Below are 15,076 nucleotides of genomic sequence, written 5' to 3' on the forward strand. Positions count from 1 at the left end.
AATCGAATCACAAGTGGACTCCAAGGATGAGTGTGGGGTTCTATTGAGTGGTGAAGGTGGATCTCAGCAGATGGATGGGGAGCTGGAAGGTGGAGGGGGCGGGGAGATCCTCTTCCCCTGGGGTCTGGCTGTTGTCAGCGAACTCCTCTTGGTGTTCAGGCCCCTCTTCCCTCCTTCTCTGCCGGGCCACAGTGTTGCTCTCTGCTGCTCTCCACCACTCTCTGCCACTCTCTGCCGCTCTTCACCGCTCTCTGCCCCTCTCCACTCCTCTCGACATTCAGCAGTTTGTGCGTTTGCCCGCTAAGGTCTCGGGTTTATATGGGCACAGGATGAGGGTGTGGCAGGCCAGAGTGGTCTTGGAAATGCAACATTCAGGTGGGAAAATAGGAGTTCCTGCTCTCACTTCGGCCTGTGGGCACAGGCCCGAGGGTGAAGCCCTCACAGTGAGCCTGCTCTTCTCCACCCGCCCTTTCCTGCCCCTCCTGTGTCATCATGACCTAGGTGGTGCACTGTCTACGATATGTTGCTTATAACATATTATTTATATCCTGTGAATGTTTTCCAACTTTAATCCTTATATACACAAAAACATATGATGCACACAATCTAAAATCAGGTGTTTCTTTAATCGCTTAACCATTATCTTGAAGATTATGCCTTACTAGTGTAGAGTTTATCATTCTTTTGAAAAGAAATGTTATTTTCCATTGAGTAGGTATGGCCTTGTTTATTTAAGCAACGCCTTATTGAATTACTCATAAGGTATTTCAGTATTTTATTTTTTAATACATCAATGGATACACTTTATACATATGTGATAACATATATCTAATAAAATTTAAGACATTAAATTATCAGGTCAAAAGAGTATGAGTGTTTTATCTTTTGTGTCTAATTTTCAATTGCTTTTTATAAATGTGAAGCTGGTTTGCAATGCTGCCAGCAGTGTGGAAGACGGCACATGTCTTTCCACATTCTTAGCGATCCAATTATTCCTAATCCTAGAGGCAGAAATCAAAAGTCATCATTCATGATTTCAATTGTTTTCTTATTCTTAATTAAATTAAGCATCCTTTAGCGCATCTGTACTCTGTTTATTGTCTCATCTTTTGGCCATTTTTTCAGTTGGATTATTGGTATTTTTATTACAGAACTGTAGAATCCATGTAACCATTTAAAATATGTGCTTTATGATAGCAACGAATTTCATGATTTGTCCATTTCCTTGAAACCATGTCACTTTTAAAATATTAATCCAATTATAAATTTTAATTGTTCTACTTATATTAATACTTGGAAACATTTCTCATGCTGAAACCGTAAGAAAACATCTTCATGTTTTTTTGGTGCTTATATACTTTTCAATTTTACATTGAAATATTTGATTCGAAAATAGTTTATTATGGTATAAACTGTGAGAAAATGATTTAACTACCCTTTTGTTAAAACCACAACCATATTCTTTGCTGTAGATTACAGGGTTCATTAATACCATGCTTTTTCTTTAAGTTCGAAATTCCTACTCTGAAGTATTCAGGGCCAGGGTTTATTTTTCTTGTCCCCACAATGCAAACATTTGTGTTATTCAACTGCATAAAGCACTGATAATTAAAGAGAAACCTTTTGAAACCTAAAGGAATTTATTTTGCTATTTACTAATTTTTATAAATTATTTAGTTGGATAGGATTGTTTCTAAGTTTTAGGTAAAAATTTTAAAAATAAAATAAAATACAGTTAAAATGCTTTGGTCCCTAACCCTCATTTTCCATGGAAAGGATCATTGCTCCTTGGAAAAAATGGCTGATTCTATTTCTGGTGAAGACAGGCACAAAGTGAGCCATGGCATCATGTTATGCCAGGAAAAAGCAAAACAACAAAACAACACAACACAAAACAAGAAAAACCTCAAAGACAACTCTTCTTCAAAGCCATGGGATGTGTCTAAGAATAGTCACAGCAGCAGAAGAGGAAACTAGCAAGTCCCACAAAGAGTAAAATGAACAACGGTGTTATCCATACTCACAATGGATGATGGAGCAGCAGGGATGACACGTGAGATACTGCACACATCAGTGCAGGTTAATTTCACATGCATGAGTTGAGCAGGGAAGCCAGACTTAAGACTGAACACTGTATGGTCCCATTTGCATAAACAACAAAACAGGCAGAACTAACCTGTGTCGTTCCACGGCCAGGTAGTGGCTGTGCTGCCGGATGGACGGCAGAAGCGGCAGGAAGGGTATTCTTGCTGTGGGCCCCACTCTTGGCCCACAAATGTGCTCGGTTTGCAAAAATCCATGGAGCTGGAAACTTGTGACACGTGCACCTTTCTGTGTGATGTTTTCTCTCATCAAAACTTTCTCGAGAACATGCAGGAGAGAACCTGAACAGCTTCCCCTGGGAAAGAATGGGACTGTTTTAACATCAAGAATGAAGATAACCTTGAGGGACTCTAAACACATCTATAGTTTAAATCCCATGAATTATTAATAATTCTCAACAACACCTAAAATCAAAGGAATCCGTGATCACTTTTGGGAGATAACAGAGGAAAAAACCTCATAATTTTGAAAATGGAAAGAAGGCAAACGCATTGATCCTGCCTTTCGTATAAAAACTGTACCTCAGGGCAAGGAAAGAGTCAACAAGGGGAAGTTTCTCTTCATGGAAATATTTCAGCTAATAAATAAGAAAAGCATGGTAACATTAAAATACTACAAATGTGCTACCCACATGCATTAATGTACCTATGTGGTGATTATCAAGGCTGTTTACATTAAAGTATGAGACACACTGGATACTCCATTGTTCCACAGTGGGGAGGTCCCAGCACAACTGCCCTCAAAGTCCAAGGAAGCTGAGAGGCCAGAGAAAAAGGCCAGTAAACCTGGTTTCTCAGAAAGAAACATTTAGTAGGAATTTAGGGACAGAAGCCGTGTCTGCAGCCAGACAAGATGGTGGATCCCTGCCCATAAACCCCAGGCCCAGGGCCTATGAGCCAGGGCAAAGGGCTGGTTCAGAAAGCATGGGTGGGACAACTGAAGTGCAACAACATCAAGGTTGTCTGGACCCAAAGGCACGATTTACAGTAGATACTTACTCACACGCAAGGAACAAGATTGTTACCAGCCATGGGTTCCTATGCTCCCATGCAACAGAGGGGTCACAAGGCCACGGATTCTTACACTCCCATGCAACAGAGGGGTCACGAGGCCACGGGTTCTTACACTCCCATGCAACAGAGGGGTCACGAGGCCACGGATTCTTACACTCCCATGCAACAGAGGGGTCACAAGGCCATGGGTTCTTACACTCCCATGCAACAGAGGGGTCACGAGGCCATGCGCGTTCCCCAGAGGAGGCTTTGTCAGGAGTCTGTGCTTAAATACGAGGCGGCAGCACTGGAGAGAGAGGTCTCGGGCTGGCTCCCTGAGGGCAGGTCTTTTTGGTGTGTTAGGAAGGATGTCAAGGATAAGCATGAGGCATGCGAACATCATTACGTGTGTGGGACGGAGCTGGGGGTGCATCGGCACAGTGAAAAATCAGTCTGATACATACATTGTTCATGATAAATAACACCTAAGCCCCTCCTGGGTGGGGATTTTAACCTTTTAATGAGGCAAGAGGTAAAGCTCAGCCATTCTTCTGGTCTCGTGCACACGGCAGTGACAGAGGTGGCTCCCTTGAGTGAGGTTTCCAGCAGAACCCTGGGTAGCTTGGTTTCTCCAGGGTCTGTGGAGCCAGTGGGGGTGGTGCGGCAAGGTCAGGTGCTTAGCTGATGTGCACGGAAAGACGCATCAGTGGGAATGGGCCACGTTCCTATGGGGGCCAAGTCTTGCCTTTACTCTGTCTCAAGATAAACTGGAAATCTTAGAGGACTTCCTGGAATTGGAGTTAATCAAAAGTCAACACGGTGGGTGTCATCCAAGGTGGAGCTGCTTCAGCCTCCACATCTGCCCTTCTTGACAGTTGCACACAAGATCACAATAAATACTCTTGCCAAAAACATCAGCCATGAATTCAGTTAAGCATCTTCATCTATCCATTTACTGGAAGTATGGAGAACAGAAAAAGAAAAACACAAACTTAAAAAAGAAAAAAACAACATGAGAACTGTATCCCTAAAGTAGCTAATAGGACGTCTACATAACAAAAAATCTAGTTTTTTCAACAACAGCAAAAAAATTGTAAAAAATAAAAATTTAAAAAAAAAAAGAAATGAAGGAGGAATACCTACAGCAGTAGAGTCTTCAGGGGTATTTTAATTAATAATAATTTATGTAATGTGTTTGAATTGTTTCAACTGCACAAACTTTTTTTTTTTTTTTTTTTTGAGACAGAGTCTCACTCTGTCACCCAGACTGGAATGCAGTGGTGTGATCTCAGCTCACTGCAACCTCCACCTCCCAGGTGCAAGTGATTTTCCTGCCTCAGCCTCCCGAGTAGCTGGGACTACAGGCGCCTGCCATCACGCCCGGCTAATTTTTGTATTTTTAGTAGAGACAGGGTTTCGCCACGTTGGCCAGGATGGTCTCGATCTCTTGACCTTGTGATCCGCCCACATCAGCCTCCCAAAGTGCTGGGATTACAGGCGTGAGCCACCATACCTGGCCTTAAAATGTATTTTAAATTCATTAGAATGATTATAGAAATGTGAGGAGTGGTTGAATATTTGATGATATTAAGAGAATACTGTGGATTAATTTCAAGTTTGATAATAAATTGTCACTATGTTTAAAGGTGTTGGTGTGTCTTTTAAAGATACACATAGAAATATTTAGAAATAAGTGCAGAAATATACGTTGGAATTACTAGCACAATGGAATAAGGAAACACACAAGGATATTCACTGGCACATAATTTGATCAGGTGAAAAGGTGGAAAAAATATAAGTATCCAGATAGTACAAAATGGACAAAAGAATTGGTGCAGTGATAGAAAGAAGGCTAGACCTAGCCCAAGGCATCAGATGAGGTCATCTTGGGGAAGGGGAGAGAGTGAGAAATAGAGGAAATGAGACGGGCTTTGAGCTGATCAACGCTCAAGACAGGTCATGGGTAAATTAGAGTTAATTATGCTATAATCTCCCCTAGGTATGTATTTGAAATTTTCCATAACAAGGAGTGATATAAAAGTATAAGAATAAAATAATTTTATTCAAATAAGGATTAGGAGCTCCAATCTCTCATCTGAAACAATTGAAAAAATCTAAAAGACCATTTCAACTAGAAGAGAATTTGACCCCAGGAAAAGGGTCAGTGTCTACAAGCAATGTGAGGAAAAGTCAGCAACAAAATGACGTTGCTGAACTGAAGTATTTTTTTTTTATAAAAAAGTGTGAAAAATTTGTTTTTTTAAAGGCAAAACAAAACAGTAATCACAGTTCAACATTATTTATGAACATAGATACAAAAAGTTTAGATAAAATAAATAAGTCATATGTAGCTGTGTATAAAGAAACATAAATCCATCTTGAGTAATTAACACTTATCTCAGGAATACAAAGATTATTCAAGAGCTAAACAACCTATCACTTACCTTCTTCATTACCTTAACAAATTGAAAGGGTGAAAAATAAAAACCATTTCAACAGAGAAAAAAATTGATGCAATTCAACCAATCAATTACAATACAAATATCTACAAAACAATAGAAGAGATTTCTCAAATTTGATTTTCTCTAAAAAGTATCTACCACAACCTTATATCAATCCTTTAAAAGTGAAAAATTACCTGCATTTCCACTTAAGGCAAGATTAAAAATGTCTTTTTTATAAATTTTCATAAATTTCACACTTTTACTGCAGGTGTTAGAGAGTGAAATGAAGCAAGTCAACGGGAATATGGGGGAAATAGTCATTATTTGTGAACACAGTGGTTCTCTACATAGAAAATACAAGCTAAAAATACACTATAGAAATTGCATATCTAGCTAGATTTTAGTTTGGGAAGTTATTTGCAATGTGTAATACAGCATTAGTATAAGGATTACATAAAGGTCATCTACTTATCAAATACATGGAGACAAATGAGAACAAAAGGAAACAGACTAAGAATGGGTAATTCACCCAGGAGAAAATAACCAAACAGCTAATGAGTTTATGAAAAAAAATCAGCATCACTGTTAATTAAGAATACAGACATCAAAGATATAATTTCTTAGTTATTTGCTTTAAAAAAATAACAGATATGAACAAGTTATCATGGATGTAGAGAAAAGGAAACTCTTATAAACAAGGTGTTGGAGTAGATATTTATACAACCAGGTTGAAGAGCAATTTTACAGTGTCCATTAAAATGTCGGTGTGCATCTGCTATAACATAGCAATTCCAGCTTTGAGAATATATCTTAGAGTATCACTAATGTATTTATATAAGGAAATATATTCAGAATGTTCACTGCAGCATTATTTGTCAGAGTGGAAAAGTAGAAGAAATCTACATATCCAAATAGTAAGAAATGGACAGACTGTTTTCTGAGAAGCTTGATGAGCCATTGGGGCAGATCTGACCATTATGTGCAAATTTTGTGCTTCAAAATGATTAGAAAATTGATAAGCCCTTAGGCAAATCGATTAACAAATCCAAATTTCCAAAAATAAGTCATTATATAAAAGGAGACACCAGTAGAGATCCTAGAGATATTAAAATTATATGGAATGTGATAAATAGCAATGTAGATGAAATCATCAAATTCATTGAAAATATAATTAACAAAGGTGATGAACAAAAGATATAAAATCAGTATAGCCTGAAATATGAATTTGTTAATTAAAACCTTCCTACAAAGAAAACTCCATCCAGATGGCTGTGAGTTCTGATTTCTAGACCCCTTCAGTACATAGAGTGGAAAAGCCTGCTGCAGGTTGTTTATCTGAGGACAGGGATCCACGCCCCTGTGGGGTGCACCTGTGCCTAGTGACAAAACTGTCACATGATGAGGACCTGTGGCCCTGGGCAGCATGGGTCTTGTTAGACACAAGCTCATGATGACAGAACATGTGGGAAGATATCTGACAGTCAGTAAAACTCTGCAAATCCTGTGTTGAGATGTTCAGGGAACAATCTATAGTCTATGACTGGAAAGATAAGAGAAAGAACACTGAAGGGGAACCGCCACTCCGGCACCTCCATACCAACTTACTGTGTTCTTCCTGCATGTTTCACGTGCGGTTAGTGAAGTCTTTTTTTTTTTTTTTTTTTTTTGCAAGAGGAGGTGGGACGGAGTCTTGCTCTGTTGCCCAGGCTGGAGTTCAATGGCACGATCTCGGCTCACTGCAACCTCCTCCTGGGTTCAAGCAATTCTCCTGCATCAGCCTCCCAAGTATCTGGGACTACAGCCATGTGCCACCACGCCCAGCTAATTTTTTTGTGTGTTTTTAGTAGAGACATGGTTTTACCATGTTAGCTAGGCTGGTCTCAAACTCCTGACCTTAGGCAATCCGTCCGCGTCAGCCTCCTAAAGTGCTGGGATTACAGGCATGAGCCACCATACCCGGCCAAGCCTCATTTGTTTTTAATGGACATACTAGTTTTTTCATTGCTGCATGATACATGAGCAAAAGCTTAAAAGCTCAACACTCTTTTATCATCTCACAGTTTTTGTAGGTGAAAAATCAGGGTTCAGCTTAGCTGTGTCATCTGCTCGGGGTCTCAAAAGGCTACAAGCCAGGTGTTGGCCAAGGCTACGGGCTCATCAGAGGTTGCACTTGGGAAGGGAGAGGTCTGCTCCCAAGCTCCTTCGTGTTGTTGGCTGAATTCATCTCCTTGTAGTAGGAGGACTAAGGTTCTGCTCTGTTGTGGATGTCAGCTGGGGGCTCCTCTCAGCTGGCAGACGCGGGTCCCCCGCAGCCCCCCTCAGACACGGGTCCCCCGCAGTTCCCCTCAGATACGGGTCCCCCGCAATCCCCCTCAGACACGGGTCCCCCGCAATCCCCCTCAGACACGGGTCCCCCGCAATCCCCCTCAGACACGGGTCCCCAGCAGCCCCCCTCAGACACGGGTCCCCCGCAGCCCCCCTCAGAGACAGGTCCCCGGCAGCCCCCTCAGACACGGGTCCCCCGCAGCCCCCCTCAGACACGGGTCCCCCGCAATCCCCCTCAGAGACAGGTCCCCGGCAGCCCCCCTCAGACACGGGTCCCCCGCAGTTCCCCTCAGATACGGGTCCCCCGCAGTTCCCCTCAGACACGGGTCCCCCGCCGCCCCCTCAGACACGGGTCCCCCGCAGCGCCCCTCAGACACGGGTCCCCGGAGGCCCCCCTCAGACACGGGTCCCTCGCAGCCCCCCTCAGACACGGGTCCCTCGCAGCCCCCCTCAGACACGGGTCCCTCGCAGCCCCCCTCAGACACGGGTCCCTCGCAGCCCCCCTCAGAGACAGGTCCCCGGCAGCGCCCCTCAGACACGGGTCCCCGGCGGTCCCCCTCAGACACGGGTCCCCCGCAGTTCCCCTCAGATACGGGTCCCCCGCAGTTCCCCTCAGACACGGGTCCCCCGCCGCCCCCTCAGACACGGGTCCCCCGCAGCGCCCCTCAGACACGGGTCCCCGGAGGCCCCCCTCAGACACGGGTCCCTCGCAGCCCCCCTCAGACACGGGTCCCTCGCAGCCCCCCTCAGACACGGGTCCCTCGCAGCCCCCCTCAGAGACAGGTCCCCGGCAGCGCCCCTCAGACACGGGTCCCCGGCGGTCCCCCTCAGACACGGGTCCCCCGCAGCTCCCTCAGACACGGGTCCCCGGCGGTCCCCCTCAGACACGGGTCCCCCACAGTTCCCCTCAGATACGGGTCCCCCGCCGCGCCCCTCAGACACGGGTCCCTCGCCGCCCCCTCAGACACGGGTCCCCCGCAGCTCCCTCAGACACGGGTCCCCGGCGGTCCCCCTCAGACACGGGTCCCCCGTGGCCCCCCTCAGACACGGGTCCCCGGCAGTTCCCCTCAGACACGGGCCCCCCGCAGTCCCCTCAGACACGGGTCCCCCGCAGTCCCCTCAGACACGGGTCCCCTGCAGTCCCCCTCAGACACGGGTCCCCCGCAGTTCCGCTCAGACACGGGCCCCCCGCAGCTCCCTCAGACACGGGCCCCCCGCAGTCCCCCTCAGACACGGGTCCCCCGCAATCCCCCTCAGAGACAGGTCCCCGGCAGCCCCCCTCAGATACGGGTCCCCCGCAGTTCCCCTCAGACACGGGTCCCCCGCCGCCCCCTCAGACACGGGTCCCCCGCCGCCCCCTCAGACACGGGTCCCCCGCAGCGCCCCTCAGACACGGGTCCCCGGAGGCCCCCCTCAGACACGGGTCCCTCGCAGCCCCCCTCAGACACGGGTCCCTCGCAGCCCCCCTCAGAGACAGGTCCCCGGCAGCGCCCCTCAGACACGGGTCCCTCGCCGCCCCTTCAGACACGGGTCCCCCGCAGCTCCCTCAGACACGGGTCCCCGGCAGTTCCCCTCAGACACGGGCCCCCCGCAGTCCCCTCAGACACGGGTCCCCCGCAGTCCCCTCAGACACGGGTCCCTCGCAGTCCCCTCAGACACGGGTCCCCCGCAGTTCCGCTCAGACACGGGCCCCCCGCAGCTCCCTCAGACACGGGCCCCCCGCAGCTCCCTCAGACACGGGCCCCCCGCAGTCCCCTCAGACACGGGTCCCCGGCAGTTCCCCTCAGACACGGGCCCCCCGCAGTCCCCTCAGACACGGGTCCCCCGCAGTTCCGCTCAGACACGGGTCCCCCGCAGTCCCCCTCAGACACGGGACCCCCGCAGTCCCCCTCAGACACGGGACCCCCGCAGTCCCCCTCAGACACGGGACCCCCGCAGTCCCTTGCCATTGGCCCCCCAGAGGCCTCTCATGATGCAGCACCTCACTTCTTCCAGGCAGAAGTGGAAAGAGTCTTTCCGGTGAATGCGAGCGAGACAGAGCTCTGTGTGAATACGGTAACGTAAGGAAGAGAGCGACTCCGTCACTGCTGCCATTTCATGTTGGTTAGACACCAGTGACTGGTCTCACCCACACTCAGAGGAAGGGATTATACAGTCATGAAAATGGGACCCTGCCAGGGTCTGGTCTGTCCACCACATAAACCTCATTTTGAAGAATTTCATGAGTCCCAAGGGTCACCGACAGCCTCACCGACGCTCTGCCTGTGAATCGAGGCTCCACCTAAACATTCCTTTTCAGTGTGTCCTCTTTTCTCGTCCTTTTATTTTCCTGTTTTATTTTGGCATAAATTAGTAAAATTTTATTATGCATTTTGTCCGTTTATTGACTTTTTGACTGCATTTTTTTTTCAGTGTTTTCTCTTGAAGTTATTATATCCATTTTTATTTGTATGGTCTACTCTGAGGTAATATTGTGTGACTTCGTCTACAGTAAAACAACCTCATGCTGCTATAAATCCACTTGTCTTCCCTGCTATCTGCAAGTGATGCCCCACATTTAAATTTGATGTTATAAAACTATCTTTTCTATTTTTGTTTGAAATAACCAATTAATTTTGAAGAATTTAAGCAAACAAGGAAAATAATTGTTTTTATTTATTTTCATATTTGTTATCTCTAGTATTCTTCATTACTTTATGACACCATTTTTCATCTGGTATAATTTCTCTTCAGCCTAAAGAATTTTCTTTAGCGTTTTTTTAAGTATGGATCTGCTGGCAACACACTCATCCAGCTTCAATTCATCTTAAAATGTTTTCATTTACCCTTCATCTTTGAAAGATAGTTTTTCTAGATATGTTTGTCAGTTGAAAGTCTTTTTATTTTTGGTGACATTTTCTTCTGGATTCCATTATTTTTGCGACAAAGCATCATTATTCAGCTGTATCACTGTTCCCCAGTGGGTAACAAATCTCTCTTATCAGGCGGCTCCTGAGAGTCCAGCTTATCTTCAGCTTTCAGCCTCCGGCCTCTGACAGCTTGCTGTGCTTCCTGGAACTGAGAATCACTGTTTCTGATCAAGTCATTTTCTACAAATGCTTCGTCCATTTTGATGTGTTTTTATTTTCTTCTGGGGCTCACATGGCCCATGAGTTCCAGCTTTTGATTCTGTCCCTGGCACAGTCGACGTGGTGTTGCTCCTTTTTTTATTTTTTTCCTCTGTGCTATGCTTGAATTAGAATGATGTTTACTGACATCCTTTGGTTTTTATCAATCCAATTGCATGCATGTTAGACATTTCATCATGTCCAGTATGCCTTTCATACGATGACTGCAGTTTTTGGCTCTCTGTTCTTCAGCTTCAATATTTTCTAACGATGTCACTTCTAGGGCATTGATTCTCCTTTGCTCTGCCCACTCTGGCATTTACATCTAGTGAGCTCTTCATTACAGCAATTGTCTCCTTGATTCTGGAGTTTCTATTTGCTTCTTTTATACAGAGTCCATCGTTGTGGTAAAACTATCCGTGGTGTTATCTATTTCATGTGTGTATAAAGCTGCCATTTAAATGGCCAATGTTAATGCCAATATCTGGGCTGTGTGTTACATATAAAGTGGAGATTTCAGTTACCAGGAGGCTGGTGTGTGGCTTGCAGGAGGCTCTGATTATTCCGCTCCCCCCTCAGGGCAGGGGCATCCAGGGTACCCTGAAGGAGCCTAGGGGATGCCTGGGGCCCCTCACTCTTCAGAAATCCTGGTCTCAGCTTCCACCTCCAGCACCACCCAGAATCCAGTCTGATTTGCAGCTTTGTTCTCTTTGGTTTCTTAGCTTCTTGATTCACGGAGGTTCCACATTTTTTAAATGCCTCAATAGAGAGACAACACTGATATGACCATCACTTTTCTGAGTCTTTTTTTCTGAAGATCTGAAACCATGAGACCTGCCTAACTTGCATACACGTGGATGTTCCCCCCGATTTTGTCCAAATGTTTTAGTTGTCTTGGCAAAGTATTGGTGTTCCTCCAGACATTCCACAGTAACTGGAATGAGAACTTCCTGGTCGCACGCTGAGAAAGGAGGACTTGGACAAAGGGAATTTGAGCCCAGAGGCAGGAGGTGATTATGAGTTTGGCTTTGACACTCTCTGTGGCATCCCAGTGGATATGTCATTCAAAGAGTCACACATGGGACCCAAACTCTCTGATGAGGACCCAGCGGGACACACATTTTTAGGAATTAGTAGCATTTGGGAAGGGGGTCATCAAAATAACGCAAAGCACTAAGATCACTGGGATAGAACTCCTGGGGAGAGGGGAGGATGCAGCGTCACCCCCGTTCTGGGTAGGTGGACCAGAAGCGGGCAAAGCAAACTGAACACACAGACACCAAAGAGCAAGGAAACCAGGAATGCCGGTAGCTCCAACGCCCAGAGACGGACGTGGATTAGCAGATCAAATATGGCCGTTTGCAGGGAATGTTTACATCAAGCGCTTACACATCACAGGCAGCAAGGGAATGAGTGAGTCTTACGCTTAGGCCAGAGGCCTGTTCCTGCTCTGAAAATTCCAGGGTGACACAGGAGTGGGGGATCGGAGAGAAAAGTCGGTCTGGAGCAGGGAGACTGGGCTTCCTCTCCCTGAGGGTCCACTGAGATCACTGAACGGGAGTGGCCAACTGAGTGGGTTGATTTTCCCCATAGTGTTTTGGGATGTTACAGGGCCCTCCCTTAGACTGTGGCCAGACAAATGAATTTTCCTATCTCAGTCTCCACAAAGGAGAGAGGCCAAGTCCTGGTGATTCTCTAAACTGCTGTCCCGTGTGGTCTGGGACCTGGGGAACGAGGGGGCACTGCAGAGGGTGTCTGGTCCATCACTCCTGAGCACGTGGGCCTGGCTCACAAATGCCACCCATGGAATGAATACCAGAGGGAACTGTGCTTTGAATTGAGATCATTTGCAGTGGTTACTTATTACTTTGTCCCAAAATTTGCTCTGAAACTAACATCTACGAGATGCACTCTAAAATAGTTGTGTGGTTTTTCTTTGTAATTAAAAATCAAAACCAAAAGCTGTCCAACGGCTAAAATCACGGGAGTTCCCTCCAAGTAGAAAGTGGGTATCCGACGGCCAGGAACACTCAAACTGCGATGACAAAAATGTTGTTTTCATTCCGTCATGGGCATCAGCGGCGAATCGGATGCTGTGGTGTGGATGGTAGAGCGGATTCTTATAAGATCATCCCGGATGGTCCGGTCCTCAGGACACGCAGGTCCTCGGGCCCGGAATCAAAAGCATCCACAGTATCCGACAATCCTGAAAACACCATCTTTACTCTAACAATCTTGAGGGTTTTTTTCTCTTCTCATTTGAATTTATTTATTTTCTTTACTATGTAAGACAATCTAGGTTTTTGTTCAAAGTGTGTGACCATTTATAGGTTCCCATCACTATTTCTAATTAAAAGAATATTTTAGCCTATAATGTGAATGATATTGATGAGTAAATTCTCAAACACCAAATGCGATGAGATTAAATATTAAAAATTTATGCACATGGTTTCTTCAAATAAATAATGCACATATTTGGCTTTTTATGTTTAAAAATTGTTCATTTCTAATGTAGATTTCCAAGCTTTTGTTTATTGTATATTATTAAGAGTAAATTATTATAACTAGATGCATCCTGTTATTCATTCTGACCCTCTTTGAAGCACATCATGGCTCAGTAGTGCCTCTGGCAAAGAGTTGACTGGAGGAAAGAAGAAATACCAATTTTCTCTATCAAGTATTGACTTCAAGGCTAAATCACTCATTCAACTCATGTAGGTGGTGTTTAGATCTGGAACAAAAGGGATTCTTCATGCCCAAAGCTGGGACTGTCTTTATCGGCCTGCTCTTAATTTCCACATGGCAATATGGTCCAAAACTTGGACTTCAAACTCTAACGCATACGTTAATTTTCCTGTTCTAATTAGAACATAACCTTTAGTTATATGAGTCAAGGTCTCATTTTTGTCTATTGTTTTAATTCTTTGGTTGAAGACAATTACTGGGATCTGTCCTCGAATTAGTGGGTATCATAGATTGTAAGAGCCAAGAGGAAACTAAAGAGTGATTGGCTGCCTCCTCCTCAGGCGGGAAAGCTGAACTTTAGAGAAGAGTGTGACCTCCCTGTGGCCAAGACAGATCAGAAACCCGGCCTCTGGGTCAGGGCCCGGCAGTCCCTCCCTTGAGCCTGCATGGTGAGGAGGAGGGTGCAGTCAGCCGCGGATGTGGCCCAGGTGTGTGGGGTGCACCCTGTCTGCCTGTCCATGTCACTCTGGGTCTGCTCTCAAGTGAGTGGGCACCAAGGAAGGGAGAGGTGTGCCCAGCCTGGTGCTCGCAGGGAGCGGGACCGGCCAGGGCAGCTGCTCTGGGGTGGCTGGATGGAGAACTGGACTCCAATGTCCACACACGTAATTGAGAGAACCCTTAAGGCACAGTTAGGAGAGTGGGGAGCAGAGAAGAGAAGGACGAGGCCATGAAGCCAGTCCGGAGCCTCCCGTAGCCAGAAGACAAAATTACAACAAGTTTAGATAAAGATCTTGATTGGTATTGAGAGTGCGCGTCCCAGTGAGCCAAGCAGAGGCGGCTGTGATTTTATAGACAGAAGAGGAAGCAAGCGGGAAAACACAACGCGAGGGAGTTGTCTCCTTTACAAGAGTAGAGCAGTGGAAAAGAGTAGAGCCGTGGGACAGACGACCGAGCCGTGGGACAGACAACCGTCTCTGGTAAAAGACCCTGGGCGAGGGGAGGGGGTCTGGTTACTTTTCTTGTAAAGGCTGAAGCAGAGGAACCTCCTTACCATGCCGGCTAGGACCGGCCTGTTTGGAGATCTGGCTTCTGTGCGCTTTCTCCTGATGTCTCCGGAGGTCAGATAAAGATCTCGGCTCCTCCTTGGTGGTGTGGGACCTGCAGCTCACTCCGGTCTGGGCCCTGCACAACAGCTTGTTCCAAACTGCTGCCTTCCACAGAATTCACTTAGCTCCATATCACAGGGCAGAGATGCCAGGGGCCTGGGGATTCTGCACCAAGGTTGACCTTCCCAGCATAAGGAAGGGATAGTGGGCAAGGCAGAGGATTATTTGACAGATTGTTAGCACAGACGAGGACTTGTACAGAGGCAAACATATGGCATCCAACCTGTGTCTGTGCTTGCTCCTGTCCCAGATAC

The 15,076-nt window shown here is 46.2% G+C and overlaps 1 long non-coding RNA gene across 6 annotated transcripts in view; it reads right to left on the reverse strand.

Moving 5' to 3' along the window:
• Positions 1-15,076, reverse strand: part of LOC105497555 (uncharacterized) — a 128,997-nt gene that overhangs the window by 21,721 nt on the left and 92,200 nt on the right. For all 6 annotated transcript variants that reach the window (XR_011611377.1, XR_011611376.1, XR_011611379.1 and 3 more), the window contains exon 3: positions 2,177-2,398. This is a non-coding gene — a long non-coding RNA (uncharacterized lncRNA). The remainder of the gene's footprint in view (positions 1-2,176; positions 2,399-15,076) is intronic.

Source organism: Macaca nemestrina, chromosome 13 (assembly GCF_043159975.1).
Source record: "Macaca nemestrina isolate mMacNem1 chromosome 13, mMacNem.hap1, whole genome shotgun sequence".
Taxonomy (NCBI): Eukaryota; Metazoa; Chordata; class Mammalia; order Primates; family Cercopithecidae; genus Macaca; species Macaca nemestrina.